At 49.9% G+C, this 27,646-nt stretch overlaps 1 long non-coding RNA gene across 1 annotated transcript; it reads right to left on the bottom strand.

The window, feature by feature from the left end:
* Positions 1-5,616: 5,616 nt before the first annotated feature.
* LOC123786120 (uncharacterized) lies at positions 5,617-27,276 on the bottom strand. Its single transcript, XR_006777897.2, has 3 exons — positions 27,119-27,276; positions 26,227-26,344; positions 5,617-5,770 (listed from the first exon to the last, which is right to left on the bottom strand). It is a non-coding gene; the product is annotated as an uncharacterized LOC123786120 (long non-coding RNA).
* Between the last annotated feature and the right edge of the window lie 370 nt (positions 27,277-27,646).

The following is a 27,646-nucleotide window of genomic DNA, read 5'->3' as shown; positions in this document are numbered from 1 at the left end:
TATTTACAATAGCCAAGTATAGAAGCAACCCAAGTGTTGGAGATATACATATACATATACATATACATATATATATATATATATACACACATACATATATGTGAATATTACATACATATGTATATGAATACTCCTCAGTCATACAAAAGAATGACATCTTGCCATTTGCAACAACATGGATGGACCTCAAGGGTATAATGCTAACCGAAATGTCTGACAGAGAAAGACAAATACCATATAATTTCACTCATGTGGAATTTAAGGAACAAAACAAATGAAGAAAAAAGGAGACCAAAAAAAAAAAGACTCTTTAAAATTTATTTATTTATTTATTTATTTATTTATTTATTTATTTATTTATTTATTTATTTCGGTAATCTCTACACCCAATGTGGGGCTCCAACTCATGACCATGAGCTCAAGAGTCCCATGCTCTTCCAACTGAGCCAGCCAGGCGCCCCAGAAAAAGACTCTTAGATACAGAGAACAAGTTGGTGGTTGCTGGGGGGGGGGGACTGTATTTGTACCCTGAGGGAGTCATCCGTCATACCTGTATAGAGGGCCACCGGCGGGTCTGTCCCCGGAACAGGACACAGAACTTGGAGGGAAGGCATTTCAGGTAGCTGTTTCTGCTGGGCTCCCTGCCATATCGCCTGTTGTCTCCCAGAACTTCTCCAGCTCCACTTACAGCCTGGCTCCTAGGCCTTGCGGTCCCAGCAGTGTCAGGGCAGGGAGCAAAGAACAGCTCCAGAAGAAAAAAATCAGCCCCAGAAGCTGTCACTAGGTCTCCAACAGATGGAATCATTTTCAAGGTAATGAAACTGCAGTCAATGCCAACTTGCTGGCTAGTTCCCCTCCAACTGGGGCTTGGTTTTTCTGTGGCTTCTTGTCACTTTCCTGGCAGGAAAGTCCACTTCTCTGTAATCAGATTGCAGAGGTCACAGGGGCTCTTCTGAAACAGGAAGCAAGTTCTTTTCAGCATTCATTCTATTTGTTGCACATTTTAGCAGATTAAGCACTTAGGGTTGGGATTTCAAAAATATTTATTCTTCGGGCCAAAGGAGTATCTTAATAAAGCTAAGTTCTTTGTATAAAGCTTCTTCAAACCCTGACTAATTAATTCCTAAAGAAGCAGCACGTGGCTCTTGATTATTGGCAGCCCCTCTTTGTTCATGAGACTAGCAGGGAGAGAGCCAACACCAGCACAGGCGCCCCAAGCGGCGACCTTGGACTGAACCCATCCACAGATGTGTTTTGTTGGGGGCATTTCACACAAAAATCCAGATTTCTTACTCCTTTGGAACAAACGGGCAGTGTGGCCACGGCGGGCTTGGGTTCTCAGAGCAGCTGCTGCCTTCCGAGGGTCACGGTGCTCGTCCTGTTCTGCCAAAGTTCCTAGCACTCCTGTTGTCGCATCCGGGCCCACTGCACCCAATCCTATTCTCTGCGTGGCCCCGATTTGAATTAGCTCCCCCCCCTTTCTGCCGAGGCTTCTCTTACACCCCCCCACCCCCCGGCGGACAGCAAGATCCTGGAAGACAAGAGGCGCATCCGTTTCATTTCCCACCCACCGCGGGCACTGAGCCTGTTACCCAATAAACACGCACTGAAAGAATAAAGGAAGAAGTGGGTGCGTACCTAGTGTGTGCCAGGCGTGGTGCTGGGCACCAAAGAGCCGCACTGTAGTTGTAAGACATAGAGTGAGCGAGAGAGATTACAGAGGGCGCGCGTGTGTGTGTGCGCGCGCGCGTGTGAGTGCATGTGCGCGCGCGCCTGCCTTGCCTTTTAAGCCAACGTGAATAAACAATCAGAAGGACAACTTTGCCTGCCCCTGACGAAAGCCCCAGCAGGGCTATAGACTGTCTGGCCACTCTCGGAAAACAGTCCCTTTCAGGCACAACCACAGTCTCTTGTTCGTGGTATGTCCAGTCCTATATAATAACCCCAACTTGGAATTTGACTTGGCTTACATTTTCTCCCATCTCCCTGGTTGTCGGAGAAGGGAGTGGGGTGGCTTTTTTCCCTCCCCACAGACTCTTCCCACCAGCAGGCTGACAAGGTCCCTGGCCACAGGGAGAAAGGGCATAATCCGAGGTGGTGCCCTCATCTGCAAACATTGGGGTCCTCTGGACGGCGGGGTCCTAAAGGTGATTCTCGTGCTCACCTGTGTTGCTCAGAGATCCCTCCAAACTGGGGGCTTCCCTGTAGTTCTGCTTGGTTCTTGCTAGGACTCTATCATAATGTAGCCCTGGAATCTGGTTCACCTCCCACTTCCTCGCAGCCCCTACCACCTGGCCACATTGGGTAGGATTTCAGATGTTGCCACAATGGCTTCCCTGGAGACAACACTTCTGCCCTTGGTCCAGAAGAAACACTGACCCTCCATTTGCTCTGCCCAGGCCAGCTCCGCTCTCTCAGACAGGCGTGAGTCTGGCCCCAGGCCACAGAGGCTCCCAGCTGTTGAGAGCCCACCTCAAGCTCTCAAGTAGCCACTGAAGCCCAGTCTGAGCTCAAGGGGAAGGCGGTGACACCCCCATATGATCTCACCTACCCAGGCTTACAGCACAGCCTTCTCCCAAGAAACCTTCCAGGGGAACTCCAAAGGTCTTGAAACCTGAATTCTGCATTTGAAGATCTCTTAAACCCACTTTAGGTTATCTCTTCAACAAAAATTGTGAAAAACAAAGCAGAAAGTGCCCCATTTAGCATTCTGTTCTAGTAAATAATAGGTGCCCTTAGAGGGATACAGAGAAACACTCCTATGAGAGTTCAAAGGAACAGAGGATTTCTTCCATATAGGGAAAGAACCAAGGAAGACTGCCTGGAAGAGATGGCCTTTGAACTGGGCCTTGGATGTATGGAGGTGAGGAATGAAGGTATTTTAGGCAAAGAAAGCAGCACAGAGAAGGCACTGAGGCAGGGATTATGCCATATCAATGGTGTCTTAGGGACATTTCCATTGCTAGGAACAGATACTAAGTGACTTCAGAAAAAGGGGCTAAATATGGAAAAGGTTCCTATCAATACTCTAGAGCAGTTGTTCTCCGAGTATGACCCCTGAATGCAGAATCCGCATGATCTGGGGACTCGTTAGAAATGCCAATTCTCAGACCCTCTGACTCAGAAAAGAATCTCCAGCAAGCATTCTCTGGCTTAACAAGCGGTCCAGGTGATTCTCATTCACAAGGAAGTTTGAGAACCTTTGCGATGGAGTATTTCTGGAAGGATGCACAAAGAGACTTCCTTCTAGGGAAAACAGTGGAGTGCCGGAGCCCAAAGGGAGGGGGAGGGGAGATTTTTATAATTGTGCATATATCACCGATTCAAAAAAACAATCACATAATAGGCGTCACCCCTTTACTTCCCCTCATCCGCTTCCCCTACTGGGCCCCTGCTCTGGCGCCTCTCTCCTCAAACTGCCTCTCCCGGCTGGGCAACCTGGCCTTCTTTTCTCCTCTCCCGGTCTTCTCCTGCCAGGTCTCTATCACGATACCCGCTAAGCCTCCTGAGGAGAGTTGAAGGCGAAAGTAGAAGAGCTGAGCTCAGCTAACCACTCACCGTCGTCGTGTCCTGGGTCGGGAGGTCCAGGCCACTTCCCAGCGGAGGGGACAGGAGGAGCGGAGCAGCGACCCTCTCCCGCAGGCCTGACGCAGAGAGCACCGCCGTGCTTTACCGTAAGGGCAAAGGGCACGATAGCTATATTCCTGGGTAAGGATACACGGAACCTCGGTGAGATTCCACTGCCCATCTCTAGAACGGCCGGACAACAGCAGGCGCTGGCTCGGCTGTGGAGCACGAGGAGCCTCCCGCGCTGGGGGTGGGAAGGTAAAATGGCGTCGCCTCTGTGCCGCACGGTCTGGCGGCTCCTCAAAAGGTCCAGCATGGGCTTCCCATCCGACCCAGCAATTCCACCCCCAGGCTTATCCCCGAGAGCACTGAAGACGTATGTTCACACGGACACTCGTAGGTGAATGTTCAAAGCAGCATTTTCATAAGAGCCCAAACGTGGAAACAACCGAAATGTCCCTCCGCTGATCGGTGGATAACAAAATGTGGTCTGCCCCACAACAGAATGTGATTTGGCCATAGAAAGGAATGAGGTACTGTCACCAGCTACAACACGGAGGAGCCCTGGAAATACTTGAAGCAAAAGAAGATGGTCACAAAAGACCACATATTGTAGGACCCCACTTAAATGCAAGGTCCTGGATAGGCATATCTAGAGAGGCGGAAAGTAGATCCGTGCTTGCCAGGGGCGGGGTGGGGGAAATGGGGAGCGATGGCTAACAGGTATGCGGTTTCTTGCCGGAGTGATGAAAATATTTTGAATTAGACAGTGGTAATGACTATACCACATTTTGAATACACTAAAAATCCCTGAATGGTACACTTCATTTTTTAAAAAGGATTTTATTTATTTATTTGAGAGAGACAGAGCACAATCAGGGGGAGGGGGAGGGGCAGAGGGAGAGAGAGAGAAGCAGACTCCCCACGCAGCAGGGACCCTGATGCAGGGCTTGATCCCAAGACCCTGAGATCATGACCTGAGCCAAAGGCCGTCGCTTAACCGTTTGAGCCACGCAGGTGCCCCATGAATTGTCCACTTTTAAGTGGTAATTTCATGTTTTAAGAATTGTATCGCAATAAAAAGTCATTTTAAAAATGAACCGATTTACTTCTCCGTCCACACTCCTGTAGGATAATAAAAATGTAACCTGTCGCCCATCAAATGAAAAACACTGACGTGAACAGATCCTTCTGGCAGGGGCGGTACAATAGCTGAGCTTTTAAAATTCACATGCTGTGTGATCTACAAGGACCTCATGAAAGTGTGTTTGTTTCCATCTCTTTACCTCCAGCCACTTGCCATATTTTGATAATGTTCTAAATTACAGGACCCAGAACTGGTCTTTAATTACAGAGTGCTTTAATAGGGCTTGCTGGCAAATACCATAGAATTAAAGGAGCCACTAATGAAATACAGCATCGTTTTATCTGTTCTCTGGTGGCAGCTTTTAAAATGCAATTAGTACCATGCAAGATATTTATTTAGGATTTTATCTCATGTATCATTCCATCTCCAAACGAGTGTTGTACTTCTAGCTGCTTTTTACTCCTTCATACGAGTATTTTCTCATTTTCAATCCACTCTTTTCTTCCCTCTTAGACTCCAGGGAGCCAGAATGTCAGCGGCGTGCAGGGGGGCTGATTAAAGGAAGCAAACATCTTAAAGATGTTCACCCATCCCACTCCCTACTCCTCCCTGGTGTGAAGGGAAGGAGGAATGGACACAAGGAGTCAAGCTAAATCCTTGCTGGGTACCCAGCCATTTGCTGCAGGAAAGCTGCACCCCTCTGGGTGAGGCATGACAGGTCCTGCCCAGCCTGGCCCCTCCCCCCGGTCCCAGCTCTGGGCACAGGTCCTGTGCTGACCCCTTCCTACTCTCAGAGGGGGCCAGGCATTTCCGCAGCTCTCCAGTTTCACCTCCAACGCCCACTCAAGGGTCACATCCTCTGTGAAGCCCTCTCGACCCACCTTCCTACCCCAAAAGAGACTCTGTTCCTTTCGGGATCCCCTTGTGCATATTCAGCAATACTGGCCTTGGCCCGCTGCTTGGCCATCAGCAGTGTGTGCTGTCCTCCCCTCTGCGGCGGGCCCTCCAGGACAGAGGGATGATGTCATCTTCGTCCGCCCCCAGCTCCACACGCAGCATGCTGCACCCAGGAAACGCTCAACAACTCTTTGCTAATGACGTCATTCCCAGTCTTTCCTGTGCAAAAGAGCCATCAATGAATCAGTGTCTCTTAAGAACCTGTGGTCCTCCCGAAGACTCCTGCTGCTGAGGACATTACCTAGCACTGTGTGTTGACAAGAGAAACCATAGGTGCAGAGGACAACGGATCGCCTCCAGGGCACAGACTTCTAATGACTGTGCTTTCCAAGGACCTGGAGCACCCGGGATGGCTCTCTCCTTTCTCTCTTTCTGGGTGACCACAGCATAGGCTGGGCCTGCCCTCTGAGCAGGCTCACCTGTGCCTTCCTTCTGCCTGGCACCCTTCCTCCCTGTTGGCAGCAGCAGGCCGAAGCTGTGGTCCCTGGGCGGCGAGGGCAGGTGGGCCCCAGGCATGGAGGAAGCAAGCAGCCTCCCGAGGTGGCCCTACTGGGGTTTCAATGGGTCAGATTTCACTGATCACAGGGGTAAAAGGGGAGACTCCACTAGAGGGGCTGGGGCTGGGATATGGATCAAGGCTGCTTAGTCAGAAGTCATCGAGGTGTTAATTGACTTACAAAAGGGGAGCTGGGCCAGGAATTAAAATTCAGCTTCCTATAGAGTGTTCCACATGGAGGTGGGGACTCAGGCCCCAGAAAACAGTACTGTGTCACCTGCTGTTTCTCATCGGAACTTTCTTGGCACATATATTCCTTGGGAGCTTCATGAGGACAAACTGCTTGGGTTTAAATCTCATTTCCTAGCTGCTTGTGTGGCCTGAGAGAAGTTACTAACCTCTCCGTGCCTCAGTTTCCCCACCTGTAAAGTGACAATGAGGCCATTGTGCTCATGAGTTTATACAGGTAAAGCGCACTCGGTTCATGGCTGGCACTAAGCTAATGTTGGTTGTTGCTTCTCCCACTGAAGTCCAGTTGCTCCAGCAACCTGACACTACAGCGTTCAATCTTTCTTCCTCAACAACAACTCTGTCATGGTGGGTAGCACCCCATCCATCCAGCTGAGCAAGTTACAAACCGAGAGGTCACCCCGACACCCTCCATCTCTCCCCCCAAAACCATTACCAAGGCTTGTCAACCTTGCTACCTTACTGACATCTGCCAAGGTTACCCAACTTAAAATCTCCCAGATCTCCTCTTCTCTCCTCTATAACCTCTCAGCAGGACTACAACAGTAAGGTCCCTAACCACAACCACTCCAGCTCCCGACTAACCCGTTTCCACCCTGCCGCCAAAGAGATGCTTTGAAGTGCGGATCTTTTTTTTTTTATAATAATATTTTTTTATTATATTATGTTAGTCACCATACAGTACATCCCTGGTTTTTGATGTAAAGTTGCATGATTCATTAGTTGCGTATAACACCCAGTGCACCATGCAATACGTGCCCTCCTTACTACCCATCACCAGCCTATCCCATTCCCCCACCCCCCTCCCCTCTGAAGCCCTGCAGATCTGACTGGGTCACCCTCTCCCTGGGATCTCCCTGCTGAAACCTCATAATGACATTCCACTCTTCTTTTGAGGCTAAAACCAAAATCCTGACACCACGCAGACTGCGTCTTTTAGAGTGTTTTTGGCCCCCAGGGTCAGAAAGCCCTATCAAAACTGGCTTGAAATACAAGGTGATTTATTAGCTCCTTCAGAGGTAACTGGGGCAGTTCAGGCTTCAGGCTTTGTATGATCAGGGCTCTAGCACCATATTCTGCTATTTTCTCAGCTCTGCCTTCCTTCCTAAGTGTCAGCTGCATCCACAGCCCGGCTTCCTTTCGATTGGTGTCTAGTGGGACACTTCTGGAGGAAAACAAAACAAAACAATGCCCAGCCATGAGATAAAAGTCATTCCCTTCAGCCTGAGCCAACTGAGACCATGTGCTCATTCCCAACAAAAAATTCCTAGTGGTATGCCATGCACTGAGTCTTTCCATTCTCTGCCTCTGGCAGGAAATGAGTCCTTTACTGCAAACACACATTGAAACCATGCTAAAAGATAACATTGGTTTTATTTTAATAATGCTCAACTCTGAAAAATATGAGAATTAACCATCAACCTTAAAGCTGCCCGTTGTCCTTGATGATGGATCTGGGACTAGTGGTGCCTGTGGGAATGGCCTTATGATAATGGGCAGTAAGAGCAGGGTGCTGGAGGATGGATGAGGGAGGAAGGCAGGAGACAGGGGCTTGCTGGCCTTCTCAGAGATGGACTTTGGATGGTGGAATGGAAAAGGTAGGAAAATGCTGCAGTAGTGTCTTCTGGGCCCTGAGATTGCATTCTCAATCTTCTCCTTGTTCTCTTTCTGAAAATGGACTTTGCCACCAAAGGAACTGAAAGCAGGGACTCAACAACCCTTTGTACACCCATGTTCACAGTAGCATTATTCACAATGGCCAAAAGGTGGCAACAACCCAAATGTCCATTGATGGACGAATGGCTAAACAAAGTGTGGTCTATACACAATGGAATAGTATTTGGCCTTGAAAGGGAAGGACATTCTGACGCATACATCCACATGGATGAGCCTTAAAGATATTCTAAGGGAAATAAGCCAGACACAAGAGAATAAATGCTGTATGATTCCACTTACATAAGACTCCCAGAATAGCCGATTCATACAGAAGAAAGTAGGATAGTGGTTGACTGGGGCTGGGGGTGGGGGTATAGAGTGGAGACTTATGTGTAGAGTTTCAGTATACGTGATGATAAAGAAGTTCCAAAGATGGATGGTGGGGAGAGTTGCACAACAGTGTGAATGTACTTCATGCCACTGAATCGTACAGTTAAAAAATGGTTAAAATGGTGAGTTTTATGTTACATATATTTTACCACAATAAAAAATAAGTACTCTGTTCATCTTCCAGGCATTAAGGGCACAACAGAGGGGTGACAGGAAATGCTCAAAGAATGATGGTTGATTGATTGGTCTGTCTGGATAAAAGACATTTTTAGTGATATACTTTCATTTTGGCCCTGTTGGGGAGGAAAAATTTTTCTCTATCTTTCAAGGTGTTTTTTTTTTTTTTTCCTGGCTGGATTATGAATTAAATTGACATGAGACAGATTAGCAGGAGAAAATAAAATTTAAGTACATACTGAGGGGCTCCATAGGAATATGAGGTCTGCAGGCAGTCAGGGAATTGAGGCTTCTAGGGCACCCAGAGCTAAAGAGAAAGGGGTAGGGGTCTGGGACTTCAGAGGGCAGAAACACAATTCACAGGAAGATGGAAAAGAGTAAATGTTTGGTAAATAAATGTTTGCTGGGCCATCAAGAAACAGTGGGACACAGGGAGGAATTTTAGCAAACAGACTTTGCTAAGTTCCTCCCTGTCCGCCACCCCTAGCCCATATCATGGCTGTGGTTATCTAGGGCGATAGCTCCCTTCCTGAAGGAGGTCCTCCATCTAAATTGTTGTAGGCAGTGAGAGGAAGGCCTTCTGTTTCTTAAAAATAATCAGCCTACAATAATCCACATGCCGAAGAGACACATTTTGGGGTGGCGAATTTTGTCCCCTACCCTCCAGTGAGGACGCTAACTGTGATGATGAGGGGGAGACTTGGGCCTGCCGTGGACAGAGCCCTGAGGCAGCCGTGTGTGAGAGCCTGCCCCTCCCAGTCCTACAATGACTCCCCCAATCCGTGGGCGCTGTGTGAGGTGAGGGGTGTGTACTTCTATTCTCTGCAGGGTGGACCCACTGTGGGGGGTGGAGAGGGGGAACTTCCTTCTGTCAGGCAGGAAAATAGTGTGAGGAAACAGAGCTCTCCCGCTCTTTGAATGGAAAATGTCTCTTTCCGACCTCATTTTAGAGAGCTGCCCCCTTCCCACCTCGCATTGCCGGAGGGATGACGGAACAGCTGTCACCCGTTGGGTCTGACTCATTAGTTTATCATCTCTCCCCACCCCTCTCCCCAACCCCCTCCCTCCAAACCCACCCACCCTGAAAATGCCTCAGCACAGTGGACTATTTTAAGAACTGAATTCCCTGTCGGCATGGCAACTTCCTGGCTGTACCTCTTGTCATAGCTGCCTGGATGAAAGAAAAGCCACCTTTCACCAGGGCTCCAGCCGGCCTAGGGCAGAGATGCTCCGCAGATAGACTCGGCCAGAGGGAGGACATGGAGTGTAGGTCACAGACGCTTCTCTGTGCGTTTGCCTGTTTTACAGCCCCTTAGCAATGCACAAACCATTCTTAGCCCAACCGCCGGACAAAAACAGCACCCAGCCAGAATAGGCCCAAGGACCATAGTTTACCGAACCCCTGTTGTAGGACAGGGACAGCAGGTGTTCACACTTGCTGGGTTTCTCATTGTGGAAGTCTGAAAGATTTTGAAGGGTAAGGGGGCGACATGAGTAAAAGATGGGAAGGGAGTTATGGAAGAAGGACAAGGTGATTCATTCATTTTTAAAAAATTCCCCCTAAATATCTATGTTTTATTATACTTTAAATGTTATAGACTTCTTGTGCTTCAGAATGAAAGTCTTAAGCCTATGCCATCTTTACCACATCCCAAATAAGGATTGAGGCTTATAATCTATTAGTTCCTTTTGTAGAAAATGGTATTTATTTTGTAAACTGTCATCATTCTTCACAAAGACCAGATTTTCTTCAGATATGTTGAAAGAGAGTTTTTTTTTTTTGCCTAAAATTTTTTAGAAAAAAAAATTTTTTTTTAAATTCACTTTAGGGGCACCTGGCTGGCTCAGTTGGTAGAGCATGCAACTCTTGATTTCAAGGTTGTGAGTTCGAGTCCCACAATGGGCATAGAGATTACTTTAAAAAAATTTAATGTAGTTTAGGGGCGCCTGGGTGGCTCAGTTGTTAAGCGTCTGCCTTGGCTCAGGGTGAGATCCTGGGATTGAGCCCTGCCTCGGGCTCTGCCTGCTTCTCCCTTTCCCACTCCCCCTGTTCCCTCTCTCCCTGGCTGTCTCTCTCTCTGTCAAATAAATAAAATCTTCTAAAAAAGAATAAAATAAAAAATTAATCTACTTTAAAAATTTTGTTCATTATAGGAAATTTCAAGCATACTCAATAAGAATAATAAAATGAACTCCCATTGCTTCCATGTACCTGACATTACTGGTTTATTTTTAAAGGGTATTTCCATGTCAATTAAAGAAATGGTTTGTACTTTCTTAAAACATGGATTAAAAGGGGGGAAACGATTTGCAAATATAGTTGAATAGAATCCAGTTCTAGGCCCTGCCTGCAAGTGATTGTCGAGGGGAAGGGTAGGAAAGAAAAGGGGAGCACTCTTTGATGGTTACCATGGAAACCACTAGGTTAAGATGGTTGAGTTTGTTTATGGGGCAGTGAGGTTCCTGCTAATGGACTCTGGGTCAGAACTGTTGGAGAAATCCTTAGGCTGGTCCCTGAGGATATCTTGCTCTCTCTGAAACTCCCTTCCACCCCCCAATACTGTTCTCAATATCTTCACTTCATTCTGAATTTCTAGGGTTTGATTAAAACAGAGGCACTTTGGTGTTTCCTTCCTCGATTTTAGGGCTTGCTTTCTGTATTGAGGAAGCCAGGGTCAAAGTGTTCATTGCAGACTCACTCTGAGGAGTTTTGAGATTCGATAGCAGACCCCTTGGGGTCCTGTTTCCAGCAATCGCCAGCAGAGGTGGGGGATGGGGGGTTGTGGGGGTGGGAGGGGCTACCTCCCTGGAAGAAAGCCCTGGAAAGGACTGGTGGAGGTCTTAGGGTATTGACCCCCACACTGGAATGCGGGAAATACTGTCCCGAAGAGCAGGGAATCCAGCCTAAGCCTTGAGATTCAGAGGCTCTGGATTCACTTTCCCCTTTCGGAAGGAACTTGACCCCACCGTAGAATATCCATCATTCGCCAACGTCCAGGCCTGCTTTAGACATCGGATTATTTACTACGGGGCATACCAGTAGGAAGTGGAACTTTGGCATCGTGCTATTGGACTTGGGTCCCAGCCGCAGCACATTATTTCTATCTAGACAGACTCTCTCTGTCACCTGCTAATGGGCTTGGTGGGGGAAACGAATACACAAGAAAAACGGCAGGCGCAGAGGCAGAAGCAGGCTGGAATTACTCATCCAGGGGTAACCATGAGCAGAGGGACAGACAGAAGGCAGCCGAAAACCGAGACAGATCCTCACAGGGAAGGGCCCCCAGCGCTGGGATTCCTAGACTCCATTGAGGTCCTATCCTGGTTGCGCGTCCTGAAGCTCCAGAGTGAAAAGGCTGCACAAAGGAGGCACGGCCACCAGGGGGCGCGCGGGCCTGGGATCTCGGGATGCTGGGCTGCGGGAGCGAAAGGGGCGGCACCGCTGGGCGGGGGGGTGGGGGGGTGGGTGCCGGCAGGGCGGGCTTAATACCTGTTCTCCCCGCAGGGTGTTAGCTAGCAAACGGAAAGGACAGGTACCTCCTGGGCAGCTGCTTTACCTGTCCGTATCTCCCCACAAAATCAGAAGCTCCTTGAGGGTAGTGACTCTGTTTTTGTCCCTTACTTCGTCAACGGCTCTAGTCCCTTGTCCCCATCCTACGTTTGCGGAGCAGAGTCACAGGACGCATTCTCACTCTAGAAGGCGGGAAGGGAGGAACAAGAAGAGGGATAGGAAGGGCTGTGGGGGAGCCTTGAGGCAGCAGCTGTTCTGGAAAGGAGTGAGAGATGCTAGATTGTCACTAGGGTGGAGCCCAATCATTGGCGGGGAGGGGGAGCTTTGCACTGGAAAACTTTGGGGGTGGAGCCTATAGGGCAGTCTATAATTTGGGAAGAAATAAGGCCGTGGTTCTCAAACTTCTTGATCTCTGGACTCTTTTATACTCGTAAATATTATTGAAGACTTACAAGAGCCTTGTATTTATGTGGGGTCTACCTTCCCAAATTTACCATATTAGAAATTAAAACTGAAAATGTAAAAACACTTATTTACTTAAAGTTCCAATGTTAAACCTACCACATTAACATAATTTTAATAATAACTGTATTTTCCAAAACAAAAATGAGTTACTGAGAAGTGTGGCACCATTTTACATTCCTGCAAATTTTTTAAATGTTTAGCTTAATAAAAGACAGATGGAGTCTCATATCTGCTTTTGGACTTACTCTGCTGTGATATCAGCAGAATTTTCCCAAAGCACATAGCTTCATATGGTCATGAGAAGATGAGAGGGGAAAAAGGCAAATAACGTTTTATTATGAGAATAGTTCTGACCTTGTGGACCCCCTGCCCATTTTGATATTAAATAGAGTATTAACTGCATACAGTGTTATTTTTGAATAAGAATTGCAAGACTTTTTGTAAAATAAAGGTTGTCTTTGGTGAGGGCTAAGGAGTGAGGGCCTGGCTGCCTTGAAATTCACCCACTGGCAAAGATGGGGCCTCCATGGCCAGTGGTACCAGAAAGCAGGACCTCAGCTGGTGTAGACACACGCCCATTTATATGTTCACGCACATCCTGTGGGTGTTAGAATTCTATTAAAGATGACTTTTTGCTGCCTGCTGTTCTGAGGTGAGCTGATGGAATGGTGGCCAGACTCCCTCTCCTGAGGCCAAAAGCATTTCGTGGCTTCTTATCAATTCGAAAAGATTTCAAAACAACGCCCCACTCAACTCACACCTGTTAGAATCACTGTCATCACAAAGATAAGAGATATTGAATCACTATATTGGACACCTGAAACTAATATTACACTGAATATTAACTAACCTGAATTTAAATAAAAACCTCAAAAAAAAGATAAGAGATAATAAGTGTTGGCAGAAGATGTGAAGAAAAAGGAACCCCTGTGCACTGTTGGTGGGGTGTAAATTGGTGCAGCCACTGTGGAACACAGTATGGAGGTTCCTCAAAAAATTAGAAGGAGAACCACCACATGGTCCCGCAATCCCACCTCTAGGTACATAGTCAAAGGAGATGAAAGCAGGACCTCAGAGAAACATGTGCCTTCCCATGTTTGCTGCAGCACGATTCACAACAGCCAAGGTATGGAAACAACCTAAGTGCTCATCAACAGATAGACGGATATATATACACAATGGAATATTACTCAGTTACAAGAAAGAAGGGAATCCTGCTCTTTGCAACCTGGATGGATGGATCTCGAGGGCATGATGCTGAGTGAAACAGGTCAGACAGAGAAAGCAAATATTGTATGATATCACTTCTGTATGTGAGATCTAAAAAAGCCAAATGCATAGAAACAGAGTAGAATGGTGGTAACCAGGAGCTGGGGGGTAGGGGAAATGGGGAGATATTGGTCAAAGGGAACAAACTTTCAGTCTTAAGATGAATAAGTTCTGGGGATCTAATGCACAGCATGGTGATTATAGTTAATAGTACTGTATTGTATGCTTGGAAGTTGCTAAGAGAGTAGATCTTAAACGTTCTCGCCACAAAAACGAAATGATAATGATGAGATGTAATGGAGGTGTTAGTTAATGCCGTGGTGGCATTATATATATCAGTGTATCAAATCAATACTCTGTACATCTGAAAGTTGTATGTGTCAGTTACACCCCAGTAAAGCTGGGGGGATATAACACAATGGCCCCAGCCTCTCCATGGCCCCAGGCCTGCTCTGGGGGTCTGTGCAGAATGCCCCAGTTTGAATGAAGAGGCAATGTGGGAAGACTTTGCAGAATCAAGTTACAGAGGAGAAAAGTTTCTTTCCAGTTAATTCCCTCCAAGGACACCTAACTTGAATGGTTATCCTAATCATTTGTGGAATGGTATAAGAATTCGGATTCCTAGTCTCACTGCAGAACAGCCGGGGGTGGAGGCTAATTTCAAAGCTTCAGGCCCATTCTCAACCCTCTTCCAGCCGTGTCTACCAACTCTAAAGACCCTCTGTCCTTAGGCACCTTGCAATCACTTGGGGCACGCATTTAAAATTTTGAATTCCCCAGGCCTAATCCCTAGAAAGCCTGGTACCCAGGCTTTGGTAGATCTGGGATGAGCCCCAGAGCACGTTGGGAACCAGCAGTCCAGGTCATTCGGAGGTAAATGACCCAGGGCCACCCTTTGCCTCCAGGTTGTTGCAGCCCTGCGGGTCACAGAGAGATTTTAGGGCCCGACTCAGATCACCATCAGCCTTACTTCCTTATTCTTTGAACAATCACACCTTTTCCTGGGGGTCTAAATTTAAATTCCAGGGTTTACAAGTCTCATTTGATACAGGTGACCATCTTCCTCCCCAGCCCCAGAACTACACCTTCCACGAAGATCCCCATCTTCTCAAACTCAATCCGGGCTCCTGCCCGAGCTCTGCCTACATATCCCCGCCTGCACACCTACCTCCACACTTCGAATCTAGGCGTGGGTCAATGTGTTTGCAGAGGGACACACATCCGTCTTTCAGAGGGGCTCAGCTAAAAGTGCAGCGGGCAACAAAACAGAACAAAACACTCACCTTTCTTCCTACCTGGAGCCCCGCTTCTGCTTCTTCCCCCTCCCCCTTCTATAGAGGATACTTTAGTCCCATCATCACAGAAGCAGCTGCTCCTCCCCCTCCCCAGGTCTGAACCGCCTGTCAGCTGGCTCACTTCCTAGCAGGACTCCTGGACCCCAGCTCCCTAGGGATAGTCCATGGGTCCCTGGAATGTGCTCCACAGCCAGCTGTCTTCATCCTCTGCTTTGCCCCTGGATTCACATTTATTTTGCATGGCACACATTTCCGAATATTAACTCATTTCATGAATTGTGTAAAGCATCGAGTTGTGATGAGCAGATTTTTTTTCTCGGTTGTGTCTAAACATGCACAAACAGCTGTGGAACTGGTTTTGTGGTGTCCTTAGTAACCCCTGCCCAGCATCGTTCATTTTCTGCTGTCGTCTGAACTCTATGGGAACCATCCACGAAATCTGGAGCTCTTCACTGTCAGCTTCGAAGACTCGGATTCTGGGAGAGACGTGGTGAGAATGATGAATGCGCACGAGGCATGGCTATCTCCCAATTCTGGACACCCTGGCTGCTCCTGGGCCGGCTACAGCTGAGTTTCAGCGGGGGGGTGGGGGGTGGGGAGCTGTGCTTCCCCCTGGAGTGCAACTGGCAGCCAGGTTCAGGAGCATTGCCCTACTCCCACCCTACTCTTGGAAACATCTTCCCTTCTGCACTAATGCGTTTGTCACCAGCTAGACCCCAAGACCTGACCATTACTGCTCACCTGCTTGTATCCACTGACCTTTGTCCCACATTTTTCCTTAAGCTCTTCTTTCCAACTTTATTATCTTCACTCAGGCAAAAGACCCAAGGGGCCTAGCATCCCATGATGGAAACCATGGAAACAAAAACTACCCCTCAAGCACTAACAACTGCCCAGACACAGAATCCCAGCCGGCCCATACCACCCAGACCAGTTTGAACTTAACCCCCCCACTCACACCTGTGCCGATGGACCTTGGAGGGACCCAAAGGATGACTGACAGTTACCTTAACCTCATTATAATACTAAAATCTTCATCCAAGGAGGAGCGCAAGCCTCACTTGCATAACCCACAAGGCAGGTGTAGGCCTGTTTCCTTAAGGCGCAAGGGACCAACTTATGCCCATCTCTACGGCTGATGACAAGGCACCCCTTTCTAAATATTCATCCTAGTCTTAAATAAAAAGAACCCATTCATTCTTGCTTGGGGAGTCAAGGCTCTGGAAGTTATTCCCTGTGATCTCCTTATTTGCTGCAAATAAAGTCTCCTTTGTGCGACAACTCCACCTGGTGTAATTTCTGCCTGTGACTCACCAAGGAGCGAACTCACGTTAGTTCAGTTACAGGGTGACTTGGTTTGGAAGGCATCCAAAAGAAGTTGGTTTTATCCAAGGGGAAAAAACCTATCAGAATGAAGCCCTTCAGGGAGTTAAGGACATACCACCCCGAATAGGCTGCTTTGGTTTATGGATTCTGTTGAGCTGAAGGCACTTGAAAAACAGCAGACGCAGGGACAGGCTCTCTCTGTACTGCCGTCCTCTGCCTAAAGACAGAGCCTCCAAGAGGAACTCGATTGTCATGAATGCCAACCAGGGAAGACTGACTCCAACCCAGGAGAGGAGACTAAAAGTCCACAGCACCCCATACAAACGTCGTCACACCCTCATACCTCCTGTCTGTTCTTCTGAGAGCCCATTCATCTTTCCCCAAATCTTTCACTCTCCGCTAAGTGACTGCATCTCCCTCCCCTTCTCTATTAAGATGGTAGATAAGAAATCTCATCTTTTTTTTTCAGGTGTTCGCTCTTTTTTCTTTGTGATGCCCTTGTCCGTGTAATATTTAAAATTAATAAATGTGTTTCTCTTTTCTCCTGTTTGTTGTCTGCTCTCAATTTATCTCATAGACCCAGTTTTTATCGAATCTAGGAGGGTAGAGGGACAGTCTTTCCTCTCCTACACCCTCATTCATTCTTTCTTTCATTAGGTATATATCGAGCGCCTACCGTGCCAAGTCATACGCTAAGTGTTAGAGATACTAGGTTGAAAATGAAATAAAGATCAGGCCTTAGGAGGTATCGTGGAGGGACCAGATGTTAAACTAGCGCTGGTAAGGAGAGCTCAGCTTGGTCCCCGGGATCCTGGCCCATCTTGGTGGACTGAGGGAAGGAGGGCTCTATGAATGATGGATATTTTTGGGAAAAAGTATTCATCCATGGCAATTTCTCAGCACCTCTGGGAAGGGCAATTTCAGGGACAGCACACGTTCTGTGTCCTGTGGGTGCCAACATTTTTAAAGCCCAGGCTCTCAATTTCTTCATACTATGCTTTCTATGCTCTGTGGGAGGCACTGCTATTACAGATCTTCCTCAACTTAAGATGGGGTTAAGTCCTGATAAACCCATCATAAGTTGAAAATATCCTAAGTCAAAAACGCATGTAATACGCCTAGCCTAACTTCACAGCTTAGCCTAGCCTGCCTTAAATGTGCTCAGAACACTCACATGAGCCTACGGTTGGGCCAAATCACCTAACACGAAGCTGAATATCTCATGCAATGTATTGAATACTGCACTGAACGTGAAAAACTGCAAGGTTGCGTGGGTGCTGAATGCTGGTAAGTGTATCGACTGTTGACCCTCGTGGTCACATGGCTGAAGGGGAGCTTCGGCGGAGAGTTGTGCCGAGTATCACCAGCCTGGGAAAAGATCCAAATTCAAGATTCCGAGTATGGTTTCATCTGAATCTATATCACCTTTACACCATCGTAAAGTCAAAAGTTCCTAAGTTGAACCGTCATAAGTAGGGGGCCATCTGTATTCCCACCTTACAGGCGAGGAAACTGAAACGCAGAGAGAGGATTTCACTTGTGTAGCTCCCTCAGGAGGAAGAGCCGGAAGCACACCTCAGGTGTATATGATTCAGAGCCCTTCTTGTAAGAGCTGATCTTTTTTTTTTTTTAAGATTTTATTTATTTATTTGAGAGAAAGAGAGTGTGTGGGGGCGGGCGGGGGGAGAGAGGAGCACACTCCCGCTGAGCAGGGAGCCCTGCATGGGGCTCAATCCCAGCACCCTCCCCCCATCAGGACCCGAGCCTTAGGCAGAGGCTTAACCAACTGAGCCACCCAGGCGCCCCTGTAAGAGCTAATCTATGCCGCTCTAGAGAGCTGGGCTTCAGCAAGGGAGCTGGTAAAACCCGACAAGGCCATTTCACTGGCGTCTCAATGGGCGCCCAAGACCCCAGGTACGACCGGCAGAGCTGCCAGCCAGGGGCTGTCTGTGTCAGCAGTGCTGGGAGGGGGCTTCGGAGCCGGTGTGGAAGACGGTGCTGGGGGCCTCAGCAGTCCTGGCGGGCAGCCAGTGGTCACCTCGTGCCATAATAGTTGACAATTATTGGGCACTTACCATGTGCCGGATGTCACCTAAGTACTTAGTATGGATGAACTTAAATTTAATATTTACAATTCCCATTTTCACAGATTAGGAAACTGAGGCCCAGAGAGGTAAGGTAACTTTCCTAGGTTACATCTCCGATAACTATGGAGGCAGGATGCGAGGCCAGGCGTGTGGCGTGCTGGGCTTACGTGCATCAGAGTGTGCTGTGCGGCCCGTCCCAGGGGTCTATAAGGGATGGGATATCCTGAGGTGCGTTTCGTTTATGGGTCCTGCACCCCCGGAAGGGAGAGGACAAACGTGACAGATTGCAAACGTGGCTACAGGACTCTGTGACGCCTTCCTTCAGGAGATGAAGTCCATTCTGTGAGCGTGCTTGGCCTTGTGACTTGCGCAGAAGAGCAAGGGAATATGGTGGAAGCGAGGGTGGATAGGTTCCAAGTCTAGGCCTCGAGAAGCCTTGTAGCTTCTGTTCTCCCCATCCTGGGAACCCTGCTGCCATGGGAAGAAGCTTGGGAGGTGAGCCTGCTGGGTGAGAGATGTGGGGCCCAGTCACCCTTTCTCTCCAGCGCAGCCGGATGTGAGAGAGGCCATCCTGAGCTCTCCAGCGCCCTGCCAGCTCACCACAGACCCAGAAGCGAGCCCGGCAGAGCCTGTCTAGAGACTAGATCCACAGAGCCATGAGCAAATAAATGCATGTTTCTTGTCCTAAGCCACTGAGCGGGTTGTTATGTAGCAATAAATACAGCGAGAAATACGTCAAGGAGAAGGAAGATAGGGGAGGTTGGAGGAATTCCCACCAGGCAGGATGGAGAAGGAGAAATCCTTCAGGCAGGGAAAAGAGATTCAGAGGAAAAGGAAGTGGGGGGGGGGGGGGGGACCGGCCTGGGTCCCTGAGGCCCCAGTGCCCTCCCCTCTTCTGGCTTCCACCAGGTGGAGGAATGGCAGTACTTTTCTGGAGAGACATTACAGCTCGGTCAGTGAGGAAGCTGAGAGCAGGAGTCCTCGGCTGCCTTTGGGAAGACAATCCCCAAGCAGTAAGAGGTGGCTGCCTCTCTGCAGATGGGGTGGTGTCGCCTGCGGGCAGAGGGGACCTCTCAGAGAGCCCCCCCCAGCCCCCCACCCCCGCCGCTCAACCCCGGGATCCTGCGCTCAGAGGAAGGGCTCTGCTCCCTCTGGGTAGCAGGGATGCAGACAGCAAGCTGTGGGAGCCTGCACTCCAGGGGCCGCCGTGAGAGTGAGGAAAAGGGGAGGGGGGGGGGGGAGGAGTGTGTGTGTTTAGGACGTACCAGGGACTAGAAAACCTGGAGCCAGCTGCTCTGGAGGGAATGGCCACTGGGGGAGGGGCAGCCTAAAATAACACCGCTGTTCAGAGTGCAAAAGGGTGCCGGGCAACAAACAATACCGAGGGGAAGATTAAATGATACTCATTACATGTCCTCACCATCTAAAATGTACATATTATGGTACAATCATGTCTTTTTGGTGCTGACGTGGGTAATTTTTTGACACAGCCTGCCATCTGCCCTTGTTTTGAAGGGTCACGCCTCCTTGAGGAACTTGAATTTTAACATGAATCCAAGCCCGCAGGTAAAGCGAGAGGCTGTACTGGTAGAATTTCAGGCGGTCATCGAAAGTGGAACAAGGGTTTTTCTTTTATGTGGGTCCCTTCGCTGGGCTCTTGGCCTCAGTGCCAGCCACGGAACCACAAAAGGGGGACCTCGGCATCGGACGCTTTCGATTCCCTTCCTCCAAAGTTGCCCCAGTGTTTCTCAGACTTGGGGGAACGGCTCCGTTCCCCGTTCCGAGCGTGGGGGTAGGGGACAGCCGAGCCCGCGCGCCGCCGCCAGAGGGCGCTGCACAGTCGCCGGGTGCGTCTCGGCCGTCTGGGCGTGTGGCCTGGCGTGGGCATTTTTGTGTTGTTTAAATGCCAGCGTTTACTGCTCACTCTTTTCCCAAATGTGTTTCTAATTTACCCGGTATCTCTTCTCTGTGAAAAACTTAAGAAGAAAAAAAAAATCATGCTTAACTTTAGTTCCAGGGTGGGCAAAGGGGTTTGACACCAAATGCAGTTTTGTTCCAGAAACCCTGGGGGCTGGGGCCAAGCAGCCAGCAAGGGCTCCCCAGACGCTACTCCTGGGTGAGGACAGAGGCACTCAGAAGCGAGCACACCGAACCCAGCCCCTGAAAATGCTCTTGCCAACCACCAGCAAGCCCGCAGGCTTGCCTCTCCAGAGGAGCCTGGGTTTCGGGCCGGGCTCTTGAGCTGGTGTCGGCGGCCGGGCGGAGGGGCCACGCCGCGCCCCGAGCTCCCGCGGGCCCCCGGCGGTGTGCTGCGCTTGGGGAGCGGGGCGCGCGGACCCGGATCCGAGGTTCCGCGGGGGCGGGGGCAGCAGTGCGGGCGCAGGGCGAAGTCGGGGAGGCAGAGGGCAGGCGCTCCGGGACAGAGCAGAGGGGGAGTCCTGTCTGATGGGGGTGGCGGCGACAGTTCCTCGGGCTTGGGTGGAAGCTGGCAAGCCTGCCCGCCACAAATAGAAGGCATGGGCGAAAAGACCCAAAGAGCTTTTTGACTGCTGGGAGGTCTCAGGCAGATAAAGCTCCTAATCCCTGGGGTGGGAGCTGGGGTGAGGTTCTGGGGGGAGTGCCTTGATTGGCGGCTAGGTTCTGTTTTTGAGACCTGAAAAAAAATCGCCTGTCCCCTGGGGAGATTTCTCAGTCACTTTTCTCCTGCAGGAAGCTGCTTCTTGTTGGAGCCTCCTGGGATTGGCAGAGTTAAAATCCTTTAACCCAGGATGCCTTGGGCCTTTTGTTCAGCTCTGACAATGGAATTGGGTGGAGGGGGCTGGGAAGGCAAGAAGCTGGGTCCGGGTGTATCCATGGGGTGGGGGTCTGCTAAAGCTGTGTGCAGTCACTGGGCGAAAAAGCAATTTAGTCGTGTGTGTGTGTGTGTGTGTGTGTGTGTGTGTGTGTGTGTGTGTGTACTGGGGGGAGGGTGTAAGGGAGCCCAAGGCATAGGGCAAAGCTCGTTAACACATGTGTATGAGTGCCTGCTGTGCGCTCAGCAAACCCATAATTACTCAGGGAGACCTTCCAAAACTGGGAACTCAATACTGGTCCCTAAAAGGTTGGGTAATGGGTTTTTCTTGCATCTGAAATCCGAGGGAACAGACCTCGGGCTTCCCTGGGCTCCTGAATTCTTCTAGATGTCTTTGTCTCCTAAAATTCGGCGCTCCCACAGGACAGCACTTAGTTAAGGACACTCAGAAATGCATACCCTTCAACCATATTCATCACCCTAAAACTGTTGCTCTGACTATATTATGCCCTGGGCTCAGAATCCTCAGCAGCACCCACTAATTCAAGGGACTTGGAATGACCACGTGCAAGCCCTCCCACCATGCAGACTTTTCTTCTCCAGCTCCCCACCGGCATTCTCCCCCAAAGCCAGCCTGACCCCTCATGGTCCCTTGGACATGTCTTGAATTCTCCAGCCTCCCTGTGTGGCCCTGCAGTTGCCTTCCTGGGACACCCTCCCCATCTTCCATCTAGCCAGTCACGTCCCTTCTCCTTTCAGTTCTGGCATCAGTAGGTCAGCTAACATGCATTTACTGAGAGCGCACTATGTGCAAGGCATGTTCTGGGCCTGAGGTCAAGACAAATACTGGTCTATGAGGATTTTATGTTTTAAGGGGAGGGAACAGAGTAGACACAAAGCCAAACAATTTCGCTTGTTGATAAGGACTACAAAGAAGCTAAACTAATGTGCTGGAGTAGGGGGATGGGAGTGGAGCGGGGCTGATGGGGCTGCTTTAGTTAGACAAAGAGACAGTCTCCTTGTGGAGGTGACTTTTGAGACCTTATGGGTGGGGAGGAGGCAGCCTTGTGAAGATCTGGGGAGAAGTGCTCCAAGCAGGCGGAATAGAGTGCAAAAGCCCTGAGGCAGGCATGCGCCGGCTGTGATTGGAGACCACTGTTGTTGGGGCAATGGGAACAAGGAGACTTGAGGGGCTCTGGGGACATAGGCAGGGGCTAGATCATCAGTCTTTGTGGGCCAAGGTAAGGAGGGTGAGTTTTATTTTGGTTGCAGTGGGAAGCCTTTGGAGCCTCTTAGCTGGGAGTGAACAGACTTCCTTTACCCTTTAGAAAGATCACTCTGGCTGCTTTGCAGCACATAGACTAGCTGCTAGTTGAGAAGCAGTTGCAGAAGTCCTGGCAAGAAGAGATAAAAGCAGGGTGGTAGCCATAGAGATGGTGAGATGCAGTACTGATTTCCGGAGCAATTTTGGAGGTATAGTAGATAGGACTTACTGATGATCTGACCTATGACAGAAGAGAGGAGTTAAGGATGAGGCCTCCATTTTTAGGCTAACTGGATGGAAGGGAGGCCCATGTTCAGCGGGAAGAGGTGGATTCGTGGTTTTGTTGTGGTCATGCCAAGACCTATCACACATCAGTTGGACCTATGGAGGTAGGTTTGGGTCTGGAATTGAGGGGTGTCTGCCTTAGACTGAAATTTGAGAACAAGCCTGTAGGTGGTATTCAAAGCTGTGATCTGGATAATTCTACTTAGGGAAAGAGTAAAGACAGAAGAGAGAGGTGTGGACACTGAAGCCATGCCAACATTTAAAGATCTGGGAGAGAGAAGCCAGCAGAGAGGGCTAAGAAGAACAACCTGTGAAGTTGGGGGGAAAAACCACAAGACCGGATTATAAGGAGACGGAGCAAAGGCGGTATTTCAAGGAGGAGGATGTATTGTTCTGCTCTTGCTGACTAACAAACAACTATACAAATCTCAGTGGCGTATGACAGTAAATATTTCTTTTACTCATGCATCTGTGGGTCATCTGGAGGTCAGTGAGATGTGGTTGACCTTGGCTGGGCAGCTCTAAGCTGCAGTTGGGTCCGAGTCTGTCCTATATACGTGTCCTTTATCATCCTTGTACCAGCAGGGTGGTTAGGGCAGGTTTTTTCCCATGGGGATAACACTGGCACAAGTAGGCCGGTAGAAACCCTAGATGCCTCCTGTGGCCAAGGCTTAGAACTGGCACCATGTTACTTCCTCCTATATTCCATTGGCTAAAACAGGTTACACAGCCATGCCCAAAGTCAAGGGGTAAGAAAGTATACTCTGCCTTTAGTGGGAGGGACTGCAATATCATATAGAGAGAAATACGGACACAGGGCAGTGACAAGAATTAGGACCAATAGTCAATCCAGCACAGGGTGGTCAAACATGTTCAGTGCCACTGGGAGACCAGAGGAGACAAGGACCATGAGCTGGCCAGTAGTCTAGTCAAGATGTGGGTCACTGGCCTTTTTAGTAAGAGCTATTACAACAGAATGGAAGGATAAAAGCCCAGTTGGAGTGGGTGGAGGTGAGAATGGGAGGTGAGGGAGAGGACTGTCAGCCTAGAGACAACTGGCTTGCTCAGGAACGTTCGCTCTGCAGAGGAGCAGCAAAATGGAGTAGCTGGCAGGAGACATGAGGCCAGGGCTAATACATTTTTAAAGTTAGGGACTTAAATCCTGTTTTATTGGGGCACCTGGGTGATTCAGTCAGTTAAGCGGCTGCCTTCGGCTCAGGTCATGATCCCAGGGTCCTGGGATTGAGCCAGACGGTGGGCTCTCTGCTCAGCGGGGAGCCTGCTTCTCCCTTTCCCCCTGCAGCTCCCCCCTTCTCCTTGCTTGTGGGCTCTCTCTCTGTCAAATAAATAAAATCTTTAAAAAAAAGGAATTAAAAAAAGTAAAAATAAAAACATAAATCCTGTTTTGCTTCGATGGGAAGGATCTAATAGAGAGGAGGAAGTCGCTGACGCATGAAAGAGAGGGAATACTTGTGCTGTGAATGGGGAAGGGGCCCAGGGCGCAGAGGCAGGGGCTGGCCACAGACGGGTGCAGAGAATACAGAGCTGCAGACACTCTGGTGGCTTTGGTGGCAGCAAGATCACACAGTTGGTCTGATTGTACCTATTTTCTCTGTGAGGGATATCTGAGGTCACACGGAGAGTGAGAGAGGCAGGGTGTTGAAAATATGCAGAGAGAGGAGAAAGTGTGAAGTTGTTGCACTGTGGAGAGGGAAAAGACATTTTCTAAGAAACTGTAGTAGGATCGTCCAGCAGTTCAAATGCCTATTTGAAATTTATTGCTGTGAATTTGAAGCGAGTCCATCTAGAGCAGCTGGGGAATTTTCTTCAGCGGTGCGCAACTGCTCGGTTGCAGGTGTGAAGTAAACAGTTTGATTTAAGCACAGTTGAGTTTTCGCCAGGTGACTACGATGGAGAGAGACCAGCGTAAGGAAGTTAAGAATGTTTGCAAGGGAGATTTCGTGTGCTGGATCATGAAATCTCGGCTGGCTGAGAAGGGAAGACACATAGTGGAGGAACTGAGGGAGAAGACCTGAGGGGAGACACATAGTGGAGGAACAGTAGCAGGATGGGTTGGAGGTCGCAGGTGAAATGGAAAGCCTGGAGGGGGTGGCGCCTGGGTGGCTCAGTTGCCTAAGGGTCCAACTCTTGATTTCGGCTCAGGTCATGATCTTGGGGTTGTAGGATGGAGCCCTGCATCAGGCTCCGCACTCAGCAGGGAGTCTGCTTGTGGATTCTCTCTCTCCCTCTCCTTCTGAGCCTCCCCCCACTCTCTTTCTCTCTCTCTCTAAAATAACAAGTAAATAGGGGCGCCTGGGTGGCTCAGTCGTTAAGCATCTGCCTTCGGCCCAGGGCGTGATCCCAGGGTCCTGGGATCGAGCCCTGCATCAGGCTCCCTGCTCTGCTGGGAGCCTGTGTCTTCCTCTCCCACTCCTCCTGCTTGTGTTCCCTCTCTCGCTGGCTGTCTCTCTCTGTCAAATAAATAAACAAAATCTTTAAAAAAATAAAATAAAATAACAAGTAAATAAATCTTTTTTTTTTTTTAAAGAAAGACTGGAGGGGGTGAACTTAGGGTGCTGACAGGTGGGGAGATCTTTGAATCTAAGATCTTGGGGCTGGTGTGGATAGTCATGGTTCCAAGGTCCAAGGTATGACCACGAAGCTAAGGCAGGACAGGAGAAAATATATTGCTAGGCCTAAGGCATTCAAGGGAGTTAGAGGCTGGGGTGTTGAGTGGATCATCAGCACTGATGTTAAGGTCACCACGAATGGTGACAGTGGAGGAGGAACAGCCTGTTGCCAAGAGCATCAGGGAACAGAGAAAGTGACCAGGAGGAGGAGAAGGTGACACTAACTAGGAGAAGTGGTGGGTGGTAAACCTGATGGTATGCATTCCAAAGGAGCTGGGGTTTGAAGGCGGAAGAAACAGATTGGAGGTTTTCATAGGGAGTGAGGACCGCTTCTGCATGGCCTGAGGGAGAAAAGAACCTCCAGGGGAGAGCGCTGTGGGGACAGCTGTGTCCTCAGGGGACAGACAGGCCTCCAGGAAGAAGGCAGTGAGGGTCCTAGTCTTAGAGATTTAGAGTAGAGGCAGGGGGTATGGTTTGGGAGGGCAAGGAGGGGAGAGGGTTGGCTGGGGGATGTCAGCAGGTGGGGTAGGGGTCGGGGCTGGTATGAGTGGGCCTGAAGCATGATGGGTTTGCTCTCCCTGCTGTTGGAGGCCTGGGAGGGAGGTGTCAGGGCACCCACACCCGGCCCCTCTGTGGAAGCTTCCCAGATTATCCTGGGAAGACTTCCTTTTCCTAGAATCCCCATAACTTTGGTTGCTCATGATTCTCAGGCCTTATCACCTACTTCCAGGTGTCTTCAGCGTTCTTCTTCCGTGTGGATTTCTTGTTTCCTCAATGAGTCGCAAGTTTGGGTAGGAACCCCAGATTTGCCACTTTGCACCCACTCGGGTCCAGCACAGCACCTGACATGAAATGGGTGCTTCTCAAATGTTTGTTGATTTGGATACAAATGAGGTAATGGTTCCCTTTAAGGCCAAGAGTGGGGGCCATCGTCTGGCTGTTGGGGTTCCTTATGCGGGGGGGGGGGCACTCCTCCCCCACCCCGCCCCCACGGGCCAGCTGCCGCGCGGCCGCCCCTCTCCTCCCCCTCCGCCGCAGCCGGCAGGGCCAGTAACCCGACTCCGGGCCCGCTCCCCCGCCCGACCCAGGCTCCTGGTGGCCAATGGCCGAGGCCAGAGCCTCCGCGGGGAGCCTGGGGCCCTGGCGGCGCCGTGCGGCCCGGCTGGAGCTGGGGCACCCGGAGGCGAAGGGCTGCCAGCCGGCGCCCGGAGCCGCCCGCCTCACGCCCCCAGCCCCCGCTGTCTACCGTCCGCGCCGGGCTCTTCTGCCCCGGGGGCCCAGCTCGGACTCGCGGCCCCAAGCCAGGAGGCCAAAGGGAGCCGGCACTCAGGGCAGACTGTAGCACCCAGCGGGCCAAGTCGGGGGTGGGGCGCCCCTCGCCCAGGAGTCAGGGCCCTTGACTTGTACACCCGCCCCCGCCCCCGCCCCCACCGCCGCTCAGGACTTTGACCAGAGACCTTGGGCAGTCATGGAATCCCTGAGCCTCGTGTCCTCGCCTGTGATTGAGGCTAGTCTTTATCCGCCTCTCAGTGCGGTGGTGTGAGGACCCAACTAGTGAAGGGCGGGAAAGTCTCCCCAGATTAGCCAGAGGACGGGCCAAAACCAAATCATCCTACCTGTCCCCACCTGCCCCGCAGCAGATGGGAAGCGCAGCTCCTCCTCCTCACCAGCCCGGCTCCACCCACCATCCAGGGAATTCCCTGGGTTCAACGGAAGAGCCCAACAACGCTTTCCCTAGCACCCCCAGTACATGCATTTGCCGCAGCTCCTCTCTCTCGAGGCAGAAGTCAGCTGGTGGGGTTTAGCAACCCTGGGGGAAGGGAGCTCGAAATACACGCGGGGCTGGCAGGATGGAGCGCAGGCAGGGCACCTTTCCAGCTACCTAGTTTATCTCCTATGTACTTACTAGAGTGGAAGATGTGCAAAGAGGAAACCCTCACCAACAATGGCGTTTTCCTCCTCGAATAATGAAAACTGCACACTCCTGACAACTACCGTCCATAGGCTACAAAAACTGACGTGTCTATCCAAACCTGTGATCATGGTACCCAAAAGAAAAGCACCCAAGAACTCAGGAAATACATTATACTCTGCAAGAAGAGGACGAGAGGAAGTCTTGTCAAGGATGCATTTTTAACATTCAC

This window comes from Ursus americanus, chromosome 7, assembly GCF_024610735.1.
Source record: "Ursus americanus isolate L20-20 chromosome 7, mUrsAme1.1.p, whole genome shotgun sequence".
Lineage (NCBI taxonomy): Eukaryota > Metazoa > Chordata > Mammalia > Carnivora > Ursidae > Ursus > Ursus americanus.
The sequence above is the reverse complement of the archived record's forward strand: the minus strand, read 5'-3'. Positions and strand labels throughout refer to the sequence as shown.